The 25,358-nt window shown below is 34.2% G+C and overlaps 1 protein-coding gene across 3 annotated transcripts in view; it reads right to left on the reverse strand.

Annotated features, from left to right (window-relative positions):
- Positions 1-25,358, reverse strand: part of LOC122521216 (alpha-2B adrenergic receptor) — an 81,447-nt gene that overhangs the window by 26,995 nt on the left and 29,094 nt on the right. The window lies entirely within an intron of this gene.

The raw sequence follows: 25,358 nt of genomic DNA on the forward strand, positions 1-25,358 counted from the left end.
GGAGCGCGCGTGCCGAAATTTGAAAACTATTTTTACGACTGAGCGCAAGATGTCGAGTACGAGTCAAGCTCGTGATATTCATGTTCGACCTGAAACTGAACAACGAGCCCGACTCGTGACATCCATGTTTGGCCTAAAATTTTCATCACGAGTCAGACTCGTCAAAATAGTGCAAGGGGTTAAGAGGACCTTATCCTAAGGATTCTATAATGCCATAAATTTTTCATCTATCTTATACAAACTAAGATTAGATTATCCTATACCTACCCTAAACTAATATTACTTCTTAAAATATTTCTTACAAACGTGAAAAAAAGTGATTGGTTCGGAAATATTCGACAGAATGATTGGGGGAGTACGGTTATACGGCACGTAACATGATCATGTATAATTAACATTAATATTAATATATTATATGTAATACGATTGTTGAAATAAATTTGACTCTGCCTGCGTAGGAAAAAATTATATTCCCTTTTCTTGTTCTTGTCTTATTATTTAACAAACAAACGTTGGAAAAGATTACGATAGAAATATTTCAAAGCGTTCGATTCAATTATTTGACCGATTCGTTTGAAAATTGTCATCCGAGCTTTTTAATCGTTTTACAATCTATAACGATTATATTTATTCTTTATGAGTTGAATTTTAAGACGACGATCTGTCCCCACCCACTTCCCCCCATAAGCGAACTATTCCATTAAAACCTCTTTTTTTTCTCTTTTTTCTTTTCTTTTCCCCGATCTTCCGTTCGATTGCATTTTAATCTCGAGGTATCACCGAACGAGAAAGAGAAAACAAGAGAGAAAGGAGGGGGGAATGAGGGGGGAAAGTTTGCTTCTTTTTTTCCAAATAAAGTCCATCATAGATATTCCTCTCGGTGTTATTTTTTTCCTTTCTCTTTTCTTTTTTCTCTTTTTTTTTTATTCCTTCAGGAAAGCACCTATCGAGAAATTCTCTCTGAAACGAGAGAGAGGCAAGCAGGCAGGCAGGCAAATATGCTTAAAAAATAACGAGTAGAAGAGAGTATCACGGTCGAACGAAGAAGATGGACGTACGCAAACACGTTCGCTCGTTCAAGCGTGAAAGCTTTTGAATGCGCATGACGTCATCTTAATAAAAAGATTAGTTTTACGAAAATGAATTGGGATGATGCATGAGAAAGCGGGGGAAAAATAAAAAGAACGACGGGATTAATAAAAAAAAGAAAGGGAGTAAATTGTAAACGAGTTTTATTCGCTCGTTCGCATCGAATAATCCGATAATAATAATTTGTTTTTCCTCTCGTCGATGAATAATAATAATAATAATAATAAAAAATAATATATCCAAACTACATTTTAACTATTTTATCCGGTACGTTTCGATATTTAATTCAATTCGGTCGGAAAATTTCATCTCTTTGGAAATAAGAAATATAATTACATTTTGTTTCTATTTCGTTAAGTAGTAATTGTTATATTATTATTTTATAGGTTCCATCTGTGTGTGTGTGTGTGTGTGTGTGTGTGTGTAGGTTTTTTTTTGTTCTCCATTTTCTTATCTTCCCGTTCTTCTCATTTGCCGGGCCATTGGTTAATTTCTCTTTCTCTCTATTTCTTTGTTCTTTTTTTTTTTTAACTCTATTTCGAATTCAGAAATGCCTTCTTGTTCGTACAAATGTTATTAACGTTATTTCAAACCGCCAAGGCCATCGTGCAATTACATGAGTGGCCGCGTAAAGACAAGGAGGAGTAGAAGGAGGAGGAGGAGGAGGAGGAGCAGTAATAGGACGATTGCGTAAGAGCACTCTGTCATAGTAAATTTCTTTCTACTCAATGATGATGATGATGATGATGATGATGATGATGATAGCATGAATTTGTGATCACGCGAATTCCACGAAAGCTTACAATTGAACAATAGTTTTGTTGTCTCTTTGAAAAAGATGATTATTTTATTTTTGTTTTCTTTAATTTGACTCGACACTTCGTCATTTATTTTCGTAGAATTGACCCGAACGTTAGAAAATGAAAAGAACATTTTTTTTTCTCAAATTACGCGGTGTAAATTGAATTGAGAAATTGATTTATTTAAACGAGAAGAAGAGTTCGTTCATTTTCGGGGTTTTTCTTTTATTTAATTTTTAATTATTTTCACTTATCGTTAATAATAGAATTTTTCTTTGAATTGTTGGGATTTTTGTTTTGTTTTGTTCAATACCGTATCGGTGAAAAAAAAATTAATTTTAAGCAAAAAAGAGAAAGAAAGACAGAAAGAAAGAAAGAAAGAAAAAAAATAAAGAAGAAAAAATGCGAACGAGTCGGTACATAGGAACCGGACGAACTGTAACAAATGGGCGGGTTCGTTTGATTTAACTTTAATTTACCGCAGTACGCTGTCGTTGGTCAAACGATGAAAAAGTCGTCGAGAGAATGGTTCCGTTAGAACCATTAGAGCAAAACTCAACGGGACAACTGTAATTCGAGTGAACTTTTCACTTGTACCTTTTGTTGTTTTTTTTCTCTCTCTCTCGTCTCTGCTTGGTAAAACAAGTCGTTCTTTTCTTTTTTACATATATTTATAAAGTTTATCGAAACAGTATAACTCGAAACACTGTAAGAAATTTATTTTTTGGACAACAACTTCCCAGATCGGCAAATAATTGAAACATAATAATTTTCATTTAATATTTATTTCAAACCAGAAATATTTGTTAACTATTAACGCCCGATGGAAACAAAAAGCACACACACACACACACACATACACACAGTTATACAGACAGACAGATAGAAATGAGTAACGAAAACAAATAAAATAGTTACTCTATCTGCGCCGAGATATTTCGAAACAAACGAGAAACGAGAAATACTTTCGCGGTTCTATAAATCAACCCCGTTCGATCCACCCATCTCTGTCCGTTCACGTCAACCCCGATTTTTCTCTATTTCTTTCTCTCTCTCTCTCCCTCTCTCTGTTTCTTTCTTTCTTTCTCGCGGAGAAACGAGCAAATTAATCCGACCATCATCGATCTACTTTCTTCTATTTTCTTTAACGCGTTCGCATCTCTTTCTATTTTCTTTCGTTTTATCTTTTCATCTTTTGTATTTGTTTTTAATCTAATAATTTGTTCTTCTTCTAGCCATCCTACCAACCCTCCCCACGCCACTTCCTTTACATTTTTACCTTTTACGTTTTGTTCGTTTCGTTTTGCTATACCATTAACGTTAAAATTATTAAAATTATTTTTCTCCTGCTGTTGACTTATTTTTAACATTGTTTATTTAATAAGATTAATTTTGTCGTTGTTTTTCGTTGAAGAAATTTTCGATGAAATTTTTTAGGAAGCAACAGCGTTTGTATAAAAAGTACACTCCGTGTAGAAAGGTTGTCTTACTCGAAGAAAATAGCACAGTGTTTTATTCATTTCATATATATATATTTTAACAATCTTAAAATAACTTCGACACAAAATGTAGTAGTTCATTATATACCGGAAGATTCCACGAATATCGAAGAAATTTGTAACAAAAATATGCCAATGGATTTAATAGAAGTTAGGAGGACGTCCGCGAGGCATTTTAAAATTACTATTAGAAATATTTTCAACGTACTTCAACATTACGAAGATAATTTCTCTTTCGCTCGACAAAATATAATACGAAAGAAAAGAAATTTTCGATTGTTTTATAACTAATGTATTAATATTAGAAAATACGTCAGGGGGTGTATTTTTGTTTTAATTGAAAATATTGACCAGCAAACCTCTTCGTCTTATCAAATATTTCCCCTTTGATTTATAATAACGCATTCCAAAGATTAAAAAACTTTTCACTTGAATTCAATAAAAATCAATTTAAAATTTATTATTACTTTAGTTTTAATTAAAAAAACAAAATATTATATCTTATATTTAAGATACTTTAATTTCTCATTCGTAACGAATTCAATTGTACGAATTGACTTATCAAGATGAACCTTCTTTCATTCACCCTTTTCCAATGAGAATCGAGGTACAATCTGTGTCACGATAAATCACTCAGTTAATATGGCTTGTTTTTAGAATAGGCCGTATACGATGTATTATAATTATTTCGTTCTCGAAATTTTTTTCCGAGAGAAAAACGGATAATTATCAGCCACGAATTCTTTTCAATTTTTTTTTTTGCGATCTTCCGGTTCATTAACGTAGAAACAAATTAAATGGTTAATAAAAAAAAGTAGGTACGTTCTAAACGTAACATCAACAATAATAACAATAATAATACTAATAATAATAATCATCGATATCGTTACCAAGAATCGTAACCAGTAACAGAAATCAGAGCAAACGTAAAAAAAATGCAAAGAAATCCATTCACCAAGCAGATACAAAAACTTTTCACCAGAAAAACATTCAATGATCTACCAATCCAGAGTTAGATCACGTAGTCATACTGAAAACAACAAGGAATAGTTGAAAAACTTGAACAACGGTAAAAGAACAAGGATATGATTTCGTGCAACTCGTTGCATTCATGGTGCACCACGATTGTGAAAAAGAAGAAAAAGAAAAAAGAAAACATTTGTTACTTATTCAAATCAGATGGAATAAATGAACGACGTATACTCAATAATAAAATAATTAGAAAGATATAAGAAAATCTGTGTTGTATCAGCAATGACCGTTAGAACGTAACTGAATTAGCCAAGTTAAACGGAAGTGTACAACAACGTCGGAATTGTCGTTGCATGGGTTATTTCCTGTCCTGGTTCTACTACTTCCGTATTCGCGTTAACATCCGAATCCGGTTCCGTTTAACATTTCCGTTTTTAATACCCGGTAAAAGTAATTATTTACAAAGGGATGATTTTCTTCGTTTTTTTTCTCTAACAACGAACAAGAATGCAAATAAAAATCAAAGAAGGATTGAAAATTCGATCAAACTTTCTTACCTTTTACTTTACTTTATATTCAAACTATCAATAATACGTTTAAGAAAAGTATCGTATAAGATTAGAAGAAGTTTTAATAATTGAAAAATATATTTATGTTTTATTTCAAACGAAACGAAATGAAACGAAACGAAACGAATAAAAAGAAAGTAAAACAAAATAAAACAAGAGAGATAGAAATAGAAAGAGGGAGAGATAAAAAATTATGAAAGATAGGTGTTAATCAAAGCTCTACGGCTTTCCATGAATTCATAGAAAAAAGAAAAGGAAAAAAAAGCAGAGAGAGAGAGAGAGAGAGAGAGAAGAAGAAATTTCGTTTTGCTTGCATTTACGAGCACCGTGCGTTGAGCTCTGCGCAGAGGGTTATTTCAGACTAGAATGATACACTCCGTGTGTTACTTTTCCTCCTTTTTTTCTTTTTCTTTTTTTCTTTTTTCATTCGCTAGTTAAGTCAAACGTCAACTCGAAATGAAAAATTAAACTTCCCCCATCTTTGAAGGGGAAACTTTTCCCGGAGTCGTTTATGAGAGCTGCATTCAGTCGGAAAGAAAAAGAGGGTTTAACGAGGTGATCGTAAGAAAGAAGAACTGTGGGGTCGAGAGTGCAAAGATATAAAAAGAGAAAAAGATATAGACAGAGAGAGAGAGAGAGAGAGAGAAAAGAGAGAAAGAGAATCAAAAGTCAAGATGAGAGTAAACGAAGGAGTTGGGTACATCGTCCGTGTGATTCATTCTCTCTCACTTCATTTCCTTTTTCCATCTCTCTCTCTCTTTCTCTCTCTCTTTTATTCTTATCTTAACTCATACTCTTCTTTATTTTACACTTTTCATCGAATTCGTTGCCGAGTGACCACACGGATGATACTTTATTACTTTACACTATACTTCCTCTTCCAACCCTTTCCCTTTTCCCCCTCTCCCTTCAGTCCCTTTAGCACCAACGTACATATGAAATATTAAATATAAAATCTTATTTATATATATCGCGCACGGTCTTCTTGAACTTTTCCAAATGTAAATGCAACGTAGCGTATATATCAAACGTAATAGAAAGTAGAAAAAGAAATTTTTGCGAATTATACGAGGAAAGGAATAAGAAGAAGAAGAAGAAGAAGAAGAAGATATTAAATTTGATTCCCAAGCGAACTATATGCATAAGAATGAATGAATATTATATACGTAACACTACGGTGGAATATACGGTGTTACGTCGTAAAAGAGGAAATCGCGTCCGTCCTTTTTTTATTTATTTATTTTTTTTTCTTTCCTTTTCTTTTTTTTTTTTGTAATAGTGAATAGCATTGGTGAAATCATGCGGTGGGTGTTGAACGAATGGAGAAACGTTTCATTATACTTGCACCTCTGACAATGTAGAATATGGACGACTACACACACACACACACACACACACACGTACAAACACTCATACACACAGATATAAACTCGTATGACGCAAATATACATAGCACGACCTGGATGTTATCCTCAGGAGGTTCTTCGACGTCACCTTTCGTCGTTATTATGCGCATCCGTATGCACGCGGTAACCGAGCGGTAGATCGTCTCTACTCGTGTCTACTTCTACGTGGTGCATCCTAGCCAATTCCATCGACGAATATGAGTAAGGATAAAAAGAGAAGAAAACCACGTCTTTATCCTTTTCATTCTTCTTCTTCTTTTTTTCTTTTTCTTTTTTTCTTTTTTCTATTTGTAAAAGCACGACTCGTATCCCCCGACACCTGGCCTCGTGTGTGTTTGTGTGTGTGTGTATGTGTGTATGTGTATGTGTGTATAACCAATTTCCGAATAATACGAATTTTTCATCTTGTTATTATTACAATACGTGATTTTGTCGTTAAACGTTCTATCTTCAACCAACGATATCTCGATTCGTAGATATTTTATTTATCAGATATAAATTTTGATTGATATATAATCATGATTATTAATGAATTAGAAAACGTATAGATTATATTTTTGGTTTATGTTGATTTAATCGATTTTAATAACTTTGATTAATATAGTATAACCGAAGATTATGAATTAAAATTATTTAAATGTAATATCAATCGTTCTTTTTCTTTTTTTTGTCGACATCAAGATGAATATCTCAAGGGAAAGCTTTTGGCTATTTAAAAGTCAATCGATGATCCATCCATTCCACTTTCGAACGTTTAAATAATTGAAAGGAATAGATTCGTTGGTAATAAAGAATCACGGAAACCGAAGATTCTCTTCTTCTTCTTCTTTTTCTTCTTCTTCTTTTACATTTTCTAATCGTATTGACTGCAGATGTAAGGTCACGACCTATCCGTATTTCATTCGAGTCACCAAAAGACGTTCCACCGATTCGAAAGGACAACGTTATACGATCATTCGAGTGGCCATTCAGAATTTACATCTCTCGTGGTAGGACTCACCTGGCCGAGCGCCAAAAAGCGTCTATTTTTGTTCGAGCCAAGAGACAAATAGACCGTTCCATTTGAATTTCTTACCGATAGTCTAACAATTCCAATAAGAAATATTACCTTCAAACTACTGATACAAATTATTATTCTCAAATATTATCCATCTATCCGATTTCAAATGAATCTTCCCGCGAAAGTAATATCTTTCATCGTTAATCTTATCTTCTTGTTTATAATCATAATTATTCTATTATATTATAAAAGTAAAATTATTCACACAAAATTTCATATTAACTAAAACAACGCGTTGTATTCTAAATTAATATCACTAAGTTTCGTTTGAATTCTAACGAAATGTTATCGCAAAATCGATTGGTTATTTATTATTATCGTATAATAAAAATTTACTAGACCCGATTTGATAAAGCGAACGTATATCACGTTGAAAGAAACGCGTTTTAGCCAAACGAGTGATATATACTTGATAAAGGATGAAATTGGTATGATACGCCGTTCGGGATAGGTTTGTTTTATACCTAGGACACGATCATACTAATTTGCATTGTAAATTAAACTACAACAACGTGTGCGACGCGGCAGGGATTTCTATATTTTGTATTTTTTAAAACCACGAGATAGAACGTGGCATAAAGCGTATACGTACTTCGAAACGAATCGATCGTTTGAATGCGTTCTCTAACAACTGACATTGAACTTTTCATCCGATATTTTGTAAAGGTGAGAAAAGGTTTGTTCGCGAATAAACGATTTTACAACGATGACACAAAGAGGTGTTAAATTCGATCTTTCTTGTAAAAGATTTGTTTGAGTGTCATATACGTTCACGGTACGTACGTTTATTTAAATTAATCTAATGAACGTTTAAATCAGCACGTTTTCGAATGATACAAGAAAAATCCGATTAGATAAAAGACTAACTTTGTATTAAAATCATGATAAAAAATTTTGACGATCTTCAAATTAAGTTACAGGATTTCATACGAGCGTATCCGGAAAAAAAGCTGCCGATAAATGTTAATTAATTATTTAAGTTACGTTACGCTACGTCATTGTGTTTCTACAAATTTCTTGCTCATAAATTACCGATTTAAATGCTTGAAGTTGATTAGAACTAAAGTTAACTTTACAAATAATTAAGTAATAGAATAATAATCGTATCGATGCCTTTTTTTCAACGAGAAGTATAATATAAAAGTATGTAATATCGAAGTGTATATAAAAATGAATATTTTGATAGAAACGTTCGACCAAAGTCGATGATTTTCACTTTCCGAAGGTACCCGTTCGAATTTATCGGACGTTCCGAGCTAAGAAGGTAAGAAAGAAAGAAAGAAAGAGTGTATGAACAAGGAAAAGAGAGGAAGATATGCACTTTGGTGGAATAAAGGTAAGCTGTGTTACGAACGACCTAAGTTGGTACGCTCAAGCAACCCTTGGTTAGAATAGTGAGGGGGTGGTTTTTAGGTCGGTCAGGTTGAATAGGACGGTAGATAGTTACCAAACTGCCTATCAAACTGGTAGAACCTACAGGTTGGCGTGACTCGACGTCTTTGGGCTAACATTTCAACGTAAATACCTTAACGTTAGTATTACCGGCAGTACTATCACGAGTACACACTACCACACACTACTACGAATCATTAAACATTCTTTCTCTATGTATTTATATGGAAACACGTAGAACACGTAATCACGTGTACGTGTTAGCACCTTCAGCAGACCCTCCAGTAGTTGACTACACAATGAGAGACCTTACCCAACGTTATCAGTCTTATTTAATATTTATAAGAGATAAAACGTATTTCTAAATATAAATAAAGAAGAAGAAAAAAAAAGAATGAGGTTTGGGTTGGCAGATAGTTAACCCTTTATTAAATCTTTCTTTCTTCCTCTTACTCTTTTTATTTTTTTTTTGTATTTTATGGAAAATGAAAAATGTAGGATGAAATTAAATGGAAAAACGTAAATGAAAGGGTCAGTTCGATCATCGATGTTCCAATGCAGTGTCATTTTACAGCCAGTGAACCAACACTAAAATTCTTCAACGATGCTTGGAAACCAATATATTATGCGAATGTATTATACTCATTTTTTTTTTCTAAATCGTTTAAATCTTTTTTTTCTTCTTTTTCTTTCTCGATCTTTTGTTATTTATCTCATCTTTCTTACTAAGAATCACTAAAGCATCTTCTCTTAGAAGTTAACTTTCTTTCTTCTTTATTAATACCACGAAGACTCGTATTTTTGTTCAGCTTTGTGCAAGCTCCTTACTCTCGCGTTATACTTAATAACCTTTCTGTAATCTGATTACCAGTTCATTTTACTTTTACGAGAGGAATAAGAGCTTCCTACTATATAACAGCTACTTAAAATTTTTCTTTTACTGCGTTCTCGTTAAACCGAGCGTCAAGTATGGACTAATGGAAATGTGTACCGAATTACGTACCTATTTCAAATTTGTTCACGAGTTAATAACAATACACGTTATTTATTAAATACAAATACTTCGTTTGAATTGTTTTCTCAATAATTCAACTTCGCGCGAACAAAATCGTATTATCAAATAATCTCATTTTTGATTATTTTGATTCTACCGTTTACGTATCTTTCTTTTTTCATATTAGCAAGAACAAACCTTAATGTTCAGTGAATTTTCTTAGATCAAACCAAAGCGTATAATTAAAACATAATCGTAACGTTTATATTTTATCGAGTGTAGTGTGTCCAAAATGTGAGTAATTTTACATACGTAATTACGTTGCTTTTACTTAAAACTACGAAAGTGTCTGCGAGTATTCGAGCAAAAAGAGAGATAAAGTTTTAGAGAGAAAGATAGAGAGAGAGAGATAGAGAGGGGGGAAGAGAAAGAAGAAGAGTATTTGGAACGAGTATTTCTAAGTGAATTTCTCCTAGCACGCTAACTCTCAGGGCTAACCATTACTTCTCCACCCCCAACACCCTCCTCCCTTCCCACTCATTTCTAGGTCTGTACTTTATTAGAGTACTCTCTGAATGTAATATCGTTGAGCGTAGATATTCCAGTACTTTCTGCATTACGTTTAATTAGCAAAGCCACCACGTTGCTTGAACGGTAGCGGATATTCACGACGTTAACGTGTGTGTGTGTGTGTGTATTTGTGTGCACGTGTGGTGTCAATTAATCTTTGCCTCTAATCGTTCATCAGATACTATTATATATCTCGGAAGAAAGTATAGGGATCATCGTAAGGCTATTTCTAAAGTTACTTATCACTTACTTTCTCTTGAAACTTCATTAAGAAAATAACGAAAAATATTCTAATAGTTTTGAAATAGCTACTATTACGTTATTATTTGGTTTAGATCGACACAAATCAATTTTACTTCTTGTTGCTGGAGTACTAGAGTAAACTGATTTACGCTTCATTTGTTCTATGTTAAGGGGTTATACGCAGTTGCGAGGCTCGAAAAAGACGTATTTTCATGAATTTTTTATAGAAACAGTTTTTATTTCTCAAACAAAAGTGATGGTAATTCAAATAGAGCCAACTTTTGAGAATACAATAGCGCATCGATTATGTAAAAATATTAATCTGCACCTCTCCTGTAGATGATTTCCTGAACGTCCTCTAAAAAAAGACGTTTGGCGGTGATCTTCATTTTGGCGGTTTGGATTATTGAAATTAAAAAATATGGTGGATTCTTTTAGAGGATAGATTAATGCAGGTATTAAAACCAAGGAATAATAAAAATTTTGATTTTTGACAAAATGGCGTCTATTTGAAAAAAGTTGTTGTTTTTGACTAAAATTTTCGCTCTAAATTGTTACAAAAAAATAGTAATAAATTTTTTAAAAATTATTCCTTATACTTAATACCTGAGGAATATATCTAAGAAGATTGTGTAAAAATTTGAAACCGATCGGTTTAGCCGTTTTTGAAAAATCGAGATCACCGACTTTGAAAATACCATTTTGAGAAAAACACGTTTAAAGTTTCAAAGAGACGTTTACACATAGTTAAAAATTTTTGTTTGCAGCTTACATGAAGTGAAGAATATTTGTCGGATCGATTTGAAATTTTCAGAGAATATACTTAAATATATGTACATTCCGAAAATGAAAAAAAAAATCGATTTTTTTTAAATTCTAACTGCGTATAACCCCTTAAAATATTCTCTAACACACCTTTTTTTTCTAAAGAAAAAGAAAAAAGAAAATTAAAAAGAAAAAAATCATATCGTATGATATATTATATTTTCGTGATAACAAAAGAGTTGAGAAAAAAGAAAGAGAGAGAGAGATAGAGAGAGAGAATGAAAAAAAAAATATATTAATAATGAAATATCTCGCGACGATGACAAAATTATATTACCTATCCACGCGGTGGATACTTCGATCGTGTTCCTCTTCTTCTTTTCAATTTTTTTCTTCTTCTTTTTTTACTTCAAACTTAATTATAATAGATTTGATATTCGACGTGCTCGTTAAAGCGTTTCAACCTGACTTCCCTTTTGGATTATAACTTTTAAAATTTTTCTCTTTTTTCTTTTTTCTTTTTTCTTTTCTCACGTTCATTATTCTTTCCCGTGATTCGATATAATATTTTCTTTTCTTTTGGCACCCAGCGAAAAGATTAGTTGATAATTAAATGAATTAAATCACATTCTCACGTATCTTATCCTTTTTTTATTTTGTTTTCTAACGAATCCGATACGAAAATTGAAAACAAAATAAAATAGAAACAAATATATTCAATTTTGTATAGAAACGTTATCGTACATTGTCTTATCTTTCTTTTTTGTTTCTAACGAATTTATAATACGAAACGAAAATAAGAAAAAAAAATAAGAAAAAAACGATGAAATATAAAATGAAAGTTAAATTAATCGCAAGATAATAATGATCGGTATGCGGTTTCGTTTCGTGAATTAATACAGTTCGTTTCTACGTTCACGACGTTGAAAAGAAAGAAAAAAGGGAAGAAAGTTTTGAACAAGTGAGGCGGAGGAGAGCGGGGCGTGGGGGGGATGGGGGGGCTGGTAAAGAATTCAAGATACGCGTGATTTCGAGTACAAAAAGACGAATTGCCTGTGCCCGTCGTCGTTGTCGAGATCTAACAAATTATTCCACCGTCTCCCGTGATAAAATTGCAATTTCATTCACCCCTCTCTTTGCCGTTCTTCGATGAAAAAAGAAAAAAGAAAAAAAAGGGAAAAAAGGAAAAAAGTAAACGAAAAATAAAAGGAAGGAAGGAAGGAAGGAAGGAAATAAAAGAAGGTGAAAGGGGGTGGGGAGGGGAAGAAGAAAAATAGCGAACGGCCCCTTTTATGTTTACCGACTTCCAGAACCAATCGGGAAGCGGAATAAAGGAGAGTTTCAATTTCCACGCCTTTCAAGAGACTTGAAGATGAAGGAAAATTGAAAAAAAAAAAGGAAAAAAGAATGAAGAAGAAATAAAGAAACGGTCATCTTTAGTGGGTGATGGACTAAGGAAAAAGTCACGAAAGGAATGATGATCGCAATTATTTCCCCCCCCCCACTCCCCTCTCTCGCCCCCGCCCGTGTATTGATCGTAATAAATGTTTTTTATTTTCACAGATAAAAGTAATTAAAAATAACGCAGGAAATATTTTGTTAATTTAAAGTAAGAATGAACGGAATACAAAAAGAAATAAACGTTTCGCTATTCCCGTTGAAAATAAGAATAAACTTTTTCCCCCAACCCTGCATCCCTGCACACCCACACTTCTACGGAGGAAATATTTGAGAGAAAAAAAGAATGCAATAAGACGTAAGCGAGAGAAAAAGATTGTTTAGAAAGCCCGTGACAGAGTTTGAGGAGGGAGGGGGAAGATGGTAACGCTTTTGCGAAAAAAAAGGGTGGAAAATTTAGGCGCGGCTGATTGGAATTCGATCGGCAAGGTTAAAGCGTTCACGTCCGGTCCGAACGCACGGCCGATTCTTCCGATAATCCCGCATATATTCACGGGAGTTTTCCACACGAGAGTTTACCCTCCTCTTCTTTTTTCTTCTTTTTTGCAACCAACCCTTTCTACTCTCTCTCTCTCTCTCTCTCTCTCTCTCTCTCTCTTTTTCTTTTTATTTTTCTTTCTTTCTTTCTTTCTTTTTTTTATTCACCCTATGCATCGTTTGATCGATGCTTCCACGATTTTTCCTTTTCCTCGCGTTATCACCCCTCTCTCTCTCATTCTCTCCCCCCATTGATTTCAACGCTCCACGATTTTTCAACACAACAACAACAACAACAATAATAACAACAACAACAACAACAACAACAACAATAACGACTAGAAGAGAAAATAAAACTAACTTTATCGTATCGGATCAAAGACTTCCCTCCCATCCCAATTCGTTTAATATAAACGTTGCGGAAAGTTAAAATAAGGAATACCGATACAAAAGAATAATACTACCAAAGGGGGATGAGATTGGTGAATAATACGTTCGAGCAATATTCAATCCTTGCATAAGACTTTATACGATAAAGTATATTCTATACTTTTATCGTTATTATATTTATATTATATCGCTATTATTTACGAGACCACGATATATTACTAACTTTACAATCGTGAATAATATTTTGCTATCGGCTTTCTTTTTCTTTTTCTACTTTATTTTATTGTAGTTAATATGTAAAAACGTTCGCAACTAATATCCAATATTTTATCTCGTTTTACGATATTATCTCTCGGAGTAGGAAAATTATTATTAATTACAAAAAAAAAAAACAAAAACAGAAAAAAGATTGATAAATTTTTTTCTATCGTTTACGACACGAAAAAAAAAGAGAGAGAGAAAGAGAGAAAAATAATTCGTCTCGTTTCTTTTCTCTCTCTCTCTCTTTCTCTTTACCAAATTATTATTCAACGAGAGGATACCAAGTAAAAAATGTTTACAATTCCGAGATTAGGTTAAAACAAAAAAATACGTGGATCGTGATTCGTCGAAGATGAATAATAAATTCTGGTTTGGTGGGGCGAGGAGGGGGAGGGGGGTCCTTATTCGTCCTCTTTCGTCCATCTGTCAGTCCTTTAATTAATTCCATTCTCCACACTTCCTCGATTTCACCGATTCGAATTCGTCATCCTACTTCACCTTCCTCTCATTCTATTATACTCATTGCCACAAGCCTTCCTCTCTCCTACTTCCCCTACCGTCCCACCCCCTCCACCCTTCGTTGCATTCCTTCATAGTTATCTACAGAAAATTAACGCTGGGCTCGTATTAAACGTGCTCGGAATTACGATTCCATCTTAAATTTGCGTCAGCGGGGGGAGGGCGGGGTAGTGGGAACGGGTGGTTTTATCCCAATCGGTCTCTTTAATTCAATCCTATTTTATCTTTTTACTTTGTTATTTTAACAATTTCAAAATGACGTAGGATCGTTAAATTATCAGGTTGAACCAAAAATTCATGGGTTCTTTTAATTAACTCGCATATACAAAGTAATTCTAATTGATTTCAAAAATATTTCATTATGATGAAACAAGACAATAAATGAACAAACTTTTGTTTCATATTAATATTACGATCGGTAATAATCGTTTTGATCGTGCGAATTGATAACGATAACAATGGATTTTGAAAAAATTATTACAAGAAAAACACAGAAATGTAAATTACGATTTGTTCGATACGATTGATTTCGAATTAAAACGATGCGATACGAATATGTACGAAATTATTTAGTAGAAAAAATATATCCTCTTACGATTTAACTCGGAATGGAACGTTCAAATGACGTACGAATTAAACGTAATGTCGTAGAATCAATAAAAAAAAGTATTTAAAAAAAAAAAGAAAAGGAAAAGTTAAACAAATCGGTACGATTATAAAAATATCTTTTCAAATATATACTTATCGTCCCAGAGATAACAAATAATACGATTTCAAACGATTGCGCAAAAAACGGATCGGATTTTGGGAATGTACATTTGAAAGAGAGAGAGAGATAGATGCAATCGTTTCTCAAATTTCTTTCTCTTTTTTTTCTTTTCTTTTTTCCTTTTTTCTTTGGCCAACGTGCCTCGGTTCCCGATCTCTCGATGGCATCGTGCGACCAACCACAGTCACGTACGTACCGAAAACCTAACCAACTAGACGAGAGAAGTACTCTGCACGCAAATGGGAGAAGATTTGTCAGGTAAATTGAAAAGGTGTTTGCGCAGATCGAGAAAGGATCCGGAAAATTTGTTCTCAGTCCTCTTCTAACCTTTCTACCAACTACCTCCCCTCATCCCATTCCCCCGACTCTTCCACCCCTTAACCGTAGTTTTTTTTGCCCAACACGTTTTCTTCTTATTAGAGGATTATCTGGTTTTCCCCTTCGCCCCGAGCTAGATTATACTCGACGTTTAGGAAATCAATTAGAACAAAAACTTTCTATATTTCTCTCCCTCTTCTGGTTATATACGTATACAGAATGAATTTCTTTTTTGTTTTTTTCCTAAAAAGAAGTACGAATTTTTTATTCTTTCTTTATTTATTAGTCTCCACACGATTTGTATAATCTCATGTAGAATGAATAATAATTGATAGTTAAATGAGAATTGGAGAATTCGTACAATATTTAGTTTCAATATTATCTTTGTGTATTGCAATTAAATGAGGATAGTGAAGATAATATATAATAGTTCGATAATGGCAACGGAAATTGAGACAGTGGTATGCAATCGCATGCGAGGAACAATAAATATTAAATAAAAAAAAAAATAAATATATATATATGTAAGAGTTATATTTATAATGGTAGTATTTATTTATTAATAAATAATAAGGTATAATGTTTTTAAAATAATAAGAGATAGAATAGTAAGTATCTATAATCTAAACTAATAGTCTAATGCCACGATATACTAGGTGTAACCCTTTACGTCCGAAGACAACAGTCTTAATTAGCGAGGAACATCCGAACCCGACTTGTCGTCGCCTATCGTCGTCTTTTGTCCCTTCGCCGTCCCCCGTTGTCTTCCGTCTTTTTTGTTACACCTCACACTCGTCGTCTCAACCAAAAAACTATTACCGAACGCGCTCACTAGTCCCTTCCGTCGCCTACTTATACTCTATATCCCCTCCATTGTCTCTCGTTATTTCTCGTCATTCCTTCTGGAAACTTCCCGATAATTCCCGATCGCGAATAAAGGCCCTTTCTGCACTTGAAAATCGAAAACGCTCGAGAGGCTTCGACGTGGCCACTTAAAGGCGACAAGTCCGAACGGTGTAACCCTAAACTTAAACAAATATTCTTATCTAACGCAACGGTCCCTTTCTCTATCCTCGACCGATGCATTCTTTCATTCCTTTCAAGCATTCACATTCATACCATTACACATATTCATATTTATATTTCTCGAATAATTTCAAACCCCACATATATATCTATTTGATTATAATATTATATAATAAAATCTATCCTTTAAAACTTTATTCGTGCGATAACGCGAATAATGTGGATTTAGTTTTACATATTCATTTTTTTTTGTTCGTATGTTTTTTTTTGTTTTCAAGAAAAATCGATCAAGTATAAGTAACGCGGATGATCTTTCAATGTTATTTCAAACGGCGTATCAAAATATTGATCGAACCCTGGTTCTTCTTTTTATCCGTATCAAAACTATTAACCGTTCAATTTCTTTTTTCTTTTTCTTTTAACATTTTCGGTTTTACACCTACTACCTTTTCGTTTTTTTGTTTTATACTCGGTAAAGAAAATTTAATGGAGTAGAAAAGAAGAGTGGTTACGCGTTTTCACGCGTTGTTCCCTAGCGTGTCATTCCAAAGATGAGACTAAACGTTCTTGTGAAATAGAAAGGGATAAAGAAAAAGAAAGACAAAAAAATAGAGAGAGAGAGAGAGAGAGAGAGAGAGAGAGAGGGGAAAAAGGGACTGAGAGTTAGAACGAAGCTTCAACGGTGACACTTCCATATTGAATAAACGTACCCTAGAAGGGAAACTCATGTTGTCAGCCTTCTCTCGACGACGAAATCGCGTTTCCTTGCATTCTCTGCTGCATTTGATAAACGAGTCCAACGGCTGAGTGGCGAAGCCGCAGAGACGAGACGAGACGAAGAGAAGGAAGAGAAGTAGGAGGGGGTGGGAAGGGAGGAAGGGGGAGGGAGAGAGGATGTGGATGCTAGAGAACGCGTGAAGGAACGAATTTAACTTCAGGGAATAAGCGAGAAAGCGATGGAGTGAATGGGAGACGACATAAAATGACAAGAACGTTAAGGAGGGGGGTAGAAGAGGGGGATGGATGGATGGGGTATACTAGGGGGTAGGAGAAACGCTTTTAAGGGGTACTTTAAAGCCGAAGAAAACGGATAGAAGAAATTCGCGTTAGATATCTTAAACGTTTATACGTTACATAGTCATAGTCGAGAAAATCTGGAATATATAAATCAATAACACGTTTACGTTTAATAATGCGTTGGTCTTCGAAAATAATGTCGAAAGATAATATTAGGATTGATTGGTAAAAGAAAAAGAAAAATAATGAAGAACTATGGATCGATGTTTTGAATTATATTATAGTATATAATATTTATCGATTAGTTTATACGAGATTATACGACAAATTGGGGAAAAAAAAAGATACCTATTATATTTTTCTAACGTCAACGTATTTATAGATTATTATCGATTGGATGTTTGAGTTATGGAAATGATTTTTAAAAGAAAAAAAAAAGAAAAACAGGAGTGTAGTAAGTAGTGTTCTTCTGTACAACTCACGAACGATACTAGATCATAGCTGAAACGTGCTCTTATGTTTGGACGTGGTTTTGTAGCAAGAAGTAGTAGTAGAGTAGTGGTAGTAGTAGTGGTAGTAGTAAAAGTCGGACGAGCGTTCGTTCAAGGAATGTCAGATATTAAAATACCAGAGACTCTTCGGGTTTCACGTACCAAAACCAGCATTGCTAGCCGAACTACCACCACTACGAAGCTTTCTCTCGTTCGACTTATTTCCATTCTTTCCCTCCAACGAACCCACCCCCTCACTCTCTCTCTCTCCCTTTCTCTCTTATTTTTTTTGTTCCCCTCTTTATCTCTTTTCTTCACTTTCAAAAAGAACTGGAACTCCTTCCATTCTTTTCCAACGATTTTCTGTTGACTTTTCCTTTTCTACGCGTCGTATTTCTCAGACTTTTTTTCTTTAGGGAAAGAAAAAGGGAAAAAGGGAGAAACAAAAAGAACAAAAAAAAATTGTCAGTAACGTGTACCAAGCTACTACGATTTCCCCCCTCTCTCTCTCTCTCTTTCTTTTTCTTTCTTTCTTTTTTTCTTTCTTTCTTTGCATACGACACTTATAAACGTCGTCTTAGCTTAGAAAAGTGGACGGAATATTCTATTCCCTTAGTTGTACAGTTCGTACGAAACGATGCGCACTTACCGTTCCCTCCCCACCCCAACCCTTCACCCTTCCGATACGAAAGAGAGTAAGTGGAATATATGTTTCCTCAAAAAAAAGAAAATGATTCCATTCTTTCACCAATGCGACATGGATTTTCATTGGTATAGTACAAAATCACGTAGAATTTTTCACTCCTCTTTAAACATGTCCGACCACTTTACCGGTCGATCATTTCAAAAGCCATTACCGTAAAAAGGAATTACAGTTACCGAACGGGCTGCGTGGGAGGGGAGTTAAGGGACCCCCACCCACCCACTTAACTCGAGATTCCAAAGAAATTTTGTTCCAAGCGTCATTTTCTTTTTTTCCCCTTCACCTGTAGTCTTATTACGCGTTTATTAACCTAACGCGAAGTACACATTTCAATTCGAAAAAGAAATAAAAGAAGAAATTGTTGAACAATATCGCGAATTCTATTTTCGTTTAGGTTAGTACCCGGCTTTAGGTTTTGCTTTCCCCGGGTCGTATATTTGAATACTTCATGAATAACGCCACGATATTGAAAGCACGATTGAAAGCACAACTGCAGTTCTCTCTCGCGCAGAATCCCAGACGGTTTCTAGCCCCATTTTCGAGTCTTAACCACATATAACCCGTATGTGCTCTAAAGTTCGTTCGTTCGTACGTACGTACGTACGTTGCGTTGGCTGATTAATCGAGCCACACTTTGTTTCCTTCTCCATCGTGAAAGAGAAAGAGAGAGAGAGAGGGGAAATTTATGTTTAAGTTTCAACAGAAGTTCTTCGCGTCTACTATGATGTTGCAAACCGCGTTCTCGCATACGATGATGCACCGCTATTCCTTTATTCACCGAGTTTCAAAGATTTTTTCCTAGATAATAATTTAATCGGTGGAAAAGAACGAAATTTATACATTTTTTTTTTAACCCTCTTTCGATGGAATATTTGAAGGATAAAAAAAAGAGAAAGACTGTAACCGAAACTTGGGAAAAATTAAATAATGATTCAAAATTCACACAAACACAAACACACACACACACGCATACACAAAGAAAATGTAATCTTAAATAAATATCAAGTTCGTATAACGCGAATTAAAGTTCCAGTTTTATTATCGAGTTCGCATTTTATATAACGTTTCATTTCGTTTTCTATTATTATGTTTCAAAGAAAAGACATTTTTATTTACCCCCATCTATCCCACCTTCTCTCTAACCCGCTCCGATATTATTGGATCGGTGATTGTGTTCTTCTACGCAACACTAAACCCGTCAAAACGGGATATAGAGAACTAGGGAGTCCAAAATTCAATTTAGTTTCGCTCGAAACGTACGAAAAAACTTAGAACCTCTCTCTCTCTTTTTCTCCTCTTGTTTTCCTTTTTCCTCCTATTTTCATTTCTTTCGATTTTTCTCTCTTCGTCTATCCACCACGCATCCGAAGTTCGGGTAGATGTTGCACGTTCTGACAGTGCACGGCACTCTCCTGTTCAATTTTATTTACACCAGTCTTGCTTCGTTTGTACGGTTTGCTTCTACTTTATCGCCAAGTTACTGAAATACACACACACACACACACACACACACATATATATATATATAAAGTTTTATTTCATTTTTCATAGCCAACTAGATCGATTCCGACAATATTTTCAAACTCGCGTATCTCGAATCGCGTTAGTACCTTTACTTATTTTCTTCTTTTTTATTAAAGATAAAGGAAAGAAAAAAAAGAAAAAAACATTAAAAAACAATAAGAAATGAAAATAAACGTAATAATTCGAGATTACGATTAATTAAATTTGAACCCAATTACATATATTGGGTTCACACATATATATATCTAATAATATATGATAAAATTATATATGTATATTATAAATGATCAAAAATATATATATAATATTTTTATATATATTTTTATATATTTTTATATATTTTTATATAATATTTTTGACTATTATAAAAAAAGTTGAACGAAATAGACTGTTTAGTTCATTACCACGAGACGTGTGATAAACAAAAAGATATATACTAAAAGATCATACTTTCAATTTGGTTTCCGAGAAGATCGTAGGGAATTCGGGGGTAACACAACCAAATAGTGATACGGTCGTTCCTAGCCATGAGGAAGTTTCCTTCCGGTCGACCGCAGAACTCTCAACTCTAAATGGGATATTAATGTCCGTCGACGACTCGTTTCCACCCGTTCGTTGTTAACTAATAGTATATGTATGCTAGAAGAAGAGAGGAGGGAGAGGAGAAGGAGGAGGAGGAGGAAGAGGAAGAGGAGAGGAGACCGTGCAAGTTTTCCAGAGGTTTGCTTCAAAATTGCATGCACGTAACGTCAAAGGGCCAGGTGCTTCGTGGTCTCACAACCTATCCGAAATTCATGGTTTGTGCCATAGAGTAGATAGAAACGACTCACTGAGAGAGAGAGAGAGAGAGAGGGAGGGAGAGAGAGAGAGAGAGAGAGAGAGAGAGAGATAGTAATAGAATACGGGAAACCAAACGGTCTTATTCGTTTCACTTTAACATCATTCAAAAGTATTTAATCAAGAGTTAACGTTCAAATTGTTTGATATTCAAATAATTATCTATGTTTAAATAATTAAATATATTCATAAAATGATAATCAATAAAATATTATAATAATGAAATGATTAAAACGTTTAAACGATATACTATTATTATAATATATTAAAATAGAGATCGGATTTGTCGGTTAAACACGATTGGCGTAAGATTTCAACGAAACAAATAAAATCTCCCATTCCACTAAGAAAGTTATTTTATATTTACAAATATAAAGAAAAAAAGGTAGCGTAACTTTCTTTATCTCGGATCGACGATGACTACGATCAAAACCGTTGGAAAATTTGCTTCTGCTGGTTCTAAAGGTAAAGTAAAGTTAGGATTTTCTTTCGATGATAGGATAAAGGAAAAAAGATAGAAAAAAAAAAAGAAAAAAAAAAGGAAATAGAAAAATTGAACAAAAGGGGTGTCACTCTGCAAGAAAATGTCGCAAGACGTTCGCTTCGGTTCGGCTAACCGAAAATGGATGCTACTACCACTACCACTACCACTACTACTAACTCGCATCGATTTTTCTGTCCGTTCGCCAATAACGCGTCCTCCTGCCGCCATAGTAAACTCTCGGTCAGGAATCCGGCAAGTATAAAAGCTCTAGTTTTCTTTCTCTCTTACTCTAACACCAAAAGACTCAGCTTTCTCGCTAAAGCAGCATCCTTCCTTCCTTACCAACCCACCATTTCCCTCCCCCACAGGTTCGACCCTCTTCGCCGTTTCTCTCATCAACTCCCTTTTTTCTTCTTTTCCTTTCTTTTTTTCTTTCTCTCTCCCTCTTTCTCTCTCTCTCTCTCTCTCTCTCTCTCTCTCATCCTCTCTCTGGTCTTTTCTTCGAGTTTTTCTTTTTTTCTTTTTCTTTCCATTTCTCTTCAACAAAGATTATAACTCTTGGTACTATGTGCTTTCGTTCGTACGTTCGTTCGTTCCTTTCTTCCTTCCTTCTCATCTTAGTTTCGGCCTCTTTCATCGGACCCCTCATTCTGTTTCCCCCCCCCCCTTTTTCTTTTTTCATTTTCTTAAGCTATCCTTTCGTTTCTATTTTCTAGAAAAAATGAAACTAAATAGGAAGTGAGAAACTAATTAGAAATACGTTTCGTATTAAATGTTGCTAAATACAATACGAAATGTTACGAATATTATTTAATAAAAATATTTAAAGCGAAATTCTCTCCGAGAGCAACAATTTATTCGTTAGTCAATATTTGTTATTTTTTTTTTTTTTTCAAATCGTAAATTCAACTTCGATATCGAATTTAATTTTGCAAAAAGAAAAATAATAAAAGCAAAAACCGCGTAAGTCATACGTACTCTTTTTATCCCATTAAAAATTTGTCTTATTTGGTTTATGGTATGGCTTTCGATTTATTTAAAACTTGGCCTGCCAAGAGTATAAAGGATCTAAAGTCACGAAGGAGACAGAGTAAAATGCAGAGCTCATGCACATAGACACCATGTTGTTATTGTGTTGTTGTTGTTGTTGCACGAAACTCATTTATCTTACACGAACAAAACCCACACTCTCATCCGTCTTTTGTTTTATTTTATATTCATACGATCGTAACTTTATAGACCGAGAAGCGAGGTACTATCGTGTTTATTGCAAATGAGTTTAGGTTTCGATCGCGAATGAATAAAATACGCCTTTGCCTTTTTACTCTTCCTTTTTTTCCCTTTTCAACGTTTTGCATTTGCAAGAAGAAGAGGAAGAAGAAATATATTGATAAAAGAAAAGTCGGGGGTGGTTGTAGGGGAGATGGAGGGGGCAGGGGATGTTTTACGTTGATAAAGATGTCAAACGAATGTCACCGATCATGCGTTTTTAACATTAATGCGATATTTATTTTTCATTCATTTCCATTCCTTTTCAACGACACACTTTTCTTCCCTTTATATATATATATATATTTTATTTTTTTTATCGTAGAATCATCGTTACGCAAAAAGATACTTAGGGAATTTTTATTTTCTTTTTTTTTTTCTACAACGGTGGCATCTAGAAAAGAAAGATGGATGTAAATTGGGCAAAAAATCTCGATAGAAAAAGGCGGTACGTTTCAAAATATCTTACCACTTGAAATATCGTTACACCGATACAAAAATATATATATTTTATACATTGTATATATTTTCTTTTATATATTCTTCGTACATAATACATAAAGGGTACCTATCGAAGTATGTATTCGAGAGGATTACGAAAGATCTTAAAGAAATATTCTAATAAAAATCTCTCTCTATGCGAAAGAGAAGAATATTGGAATATAATAATAATTTAACGACGAATACTCGTCATCCAGTTCTCTCCAATCCGAATTTGTTCCCCTTCTTTTTGCTCTTTCGTTTCTTCATCTTCATCTTCATCTTTCTCTCTCTCTCTCTCTCTTTAACGTTCTCGACAGCAGCATTACTACCACTACCACTACCACTACTACTACTACTACTACTACTACTTTTTCTTCTCTATTTCAAGTTTCATTTCTGAAACGTAGCACACACACACACACACACACACACACACACATAACACAACACAGCATCCCCGCCAGTAGCAGCATTCGTTGCTGCTACTTTTCATCCGTCTCACGCGACCCTCGTCTCTTTTATTGCCGCACTAAACACGCAATCAGCTTATCGGTACGACCACGGCCAGAACTAAATTCCACTTTCTACTCTCTCTCTCTTTCTCTCTCCCTTTCCCTACCTTACCCTACCCTACTCTACTCTTCTCTTTCCCCCTTCTTCTTTTTCTACCCACTTTTCCCTCAACCATTCTTCCCTTTTTCTCATCGAAACGGATCGATCCTACACTGCTGCTACTGCTACTGCTGCTGCTGCTGCTGTTACTCTACTTTTCGTAGTAGAAAATAAATACCTACTTCTACTATACATCAACACACTTATACGAAAACATCTACAAACCCCTCCTCACCAACACTACCAACCGAATGATACGTGTCCTTTTTATAACCAGAAATAATAAATATATATTACTCGCATCTACATTTTTGGCACACATATGTTCTGGAAGATATATCAAAATTAAATACTTCTTATCGAAAGGTGGTGAGAATTATTTTCTTACGATAAATAATCTTGCAAATATTTTTCATTTTTTTTTCTTATTCGACCGTAATATACACGATATTATAAATACGAGATGATATTAGGGTGAAACAGAAGTTTGTGCGTTTATTTTTTGTTTTTTTTTTAAATTAATATTTCATTCGCATATAAAGTCATTTTATTGACTACGAAAAATTGCACTATTATGAAACAACGAAATAAACGCACGAAAATATCGCTACACGTTAATAATTATAATATCAAAGAAATGTTAATAGTTTTCTATGACGAATACGGACCTATATGAAGTTTGACTCCAGGCCAAAAGGTGTGTTCACCCGACATGATTCGAGTGTTTCTACAAATGTTCGTTAAATTAACCGAGTTAGTTTCATCCCGAGATAACGTAACACATTAGTCTCAGGGGAGATGTAGCAAGCATTTCAAGGTTTACGAAGTTCCCGGTCGTTTCCTATTTCTCTCTCTCTCTTTCTCTCTCTCTCGTTCTCTCGTTCTCTCTCTATTTGGCTCTCTTTCTACCGTTCACCCTCATCTAACGTTTTCCTCCCCTTGGGTAACACTTAATTCGCAATCTGCTTTTCCCTATTCTTAAATGCCATTACTTCCGAGGAAGAACGATTTTAAACGGCCTTTTTAAAGATTATATCACTCACTCTCTCTCTCCCTCTCTTTTTCTTTCTTTTTTTTTTATCTTTATCGCTATCGTTGGAAGAACGAGATTGAAGCAAAATGGACTCGGCATGTTAATACATTTCCAGACCGCGGAATAATTTAAGCTTTAGTTCAAAAGTTATATTATACGTAGTATCTAAAAATGAAAAAAAAAAAAAATAAAAAAAGAAAAAAAATTAAATAGAAACATAAAAAGGAATATATAAAAGAAAAGATTTATTTAAACGAGCGGACAAGATGATACACGTACGTACGCGTTTTACGAAATACGTAAATCCTATATGCAAAGAAAAAAAAAA

Source organism: Polistes fuscatus, unplaced genomic scaffold (genome assembly GCF_010416935.1).
Source record: "Polistes fuscatus isolate 324 unplaced genomic scaffold, CU_Pfus_HIC Scaffold4, whole genome shotgun sequence".
Lineage (NCBI taxonomy): Eukaryota > Metazoa > Arthropoda > Insecta > Hymenoptera > Vespidae > Polistes > Polistes fuscatus.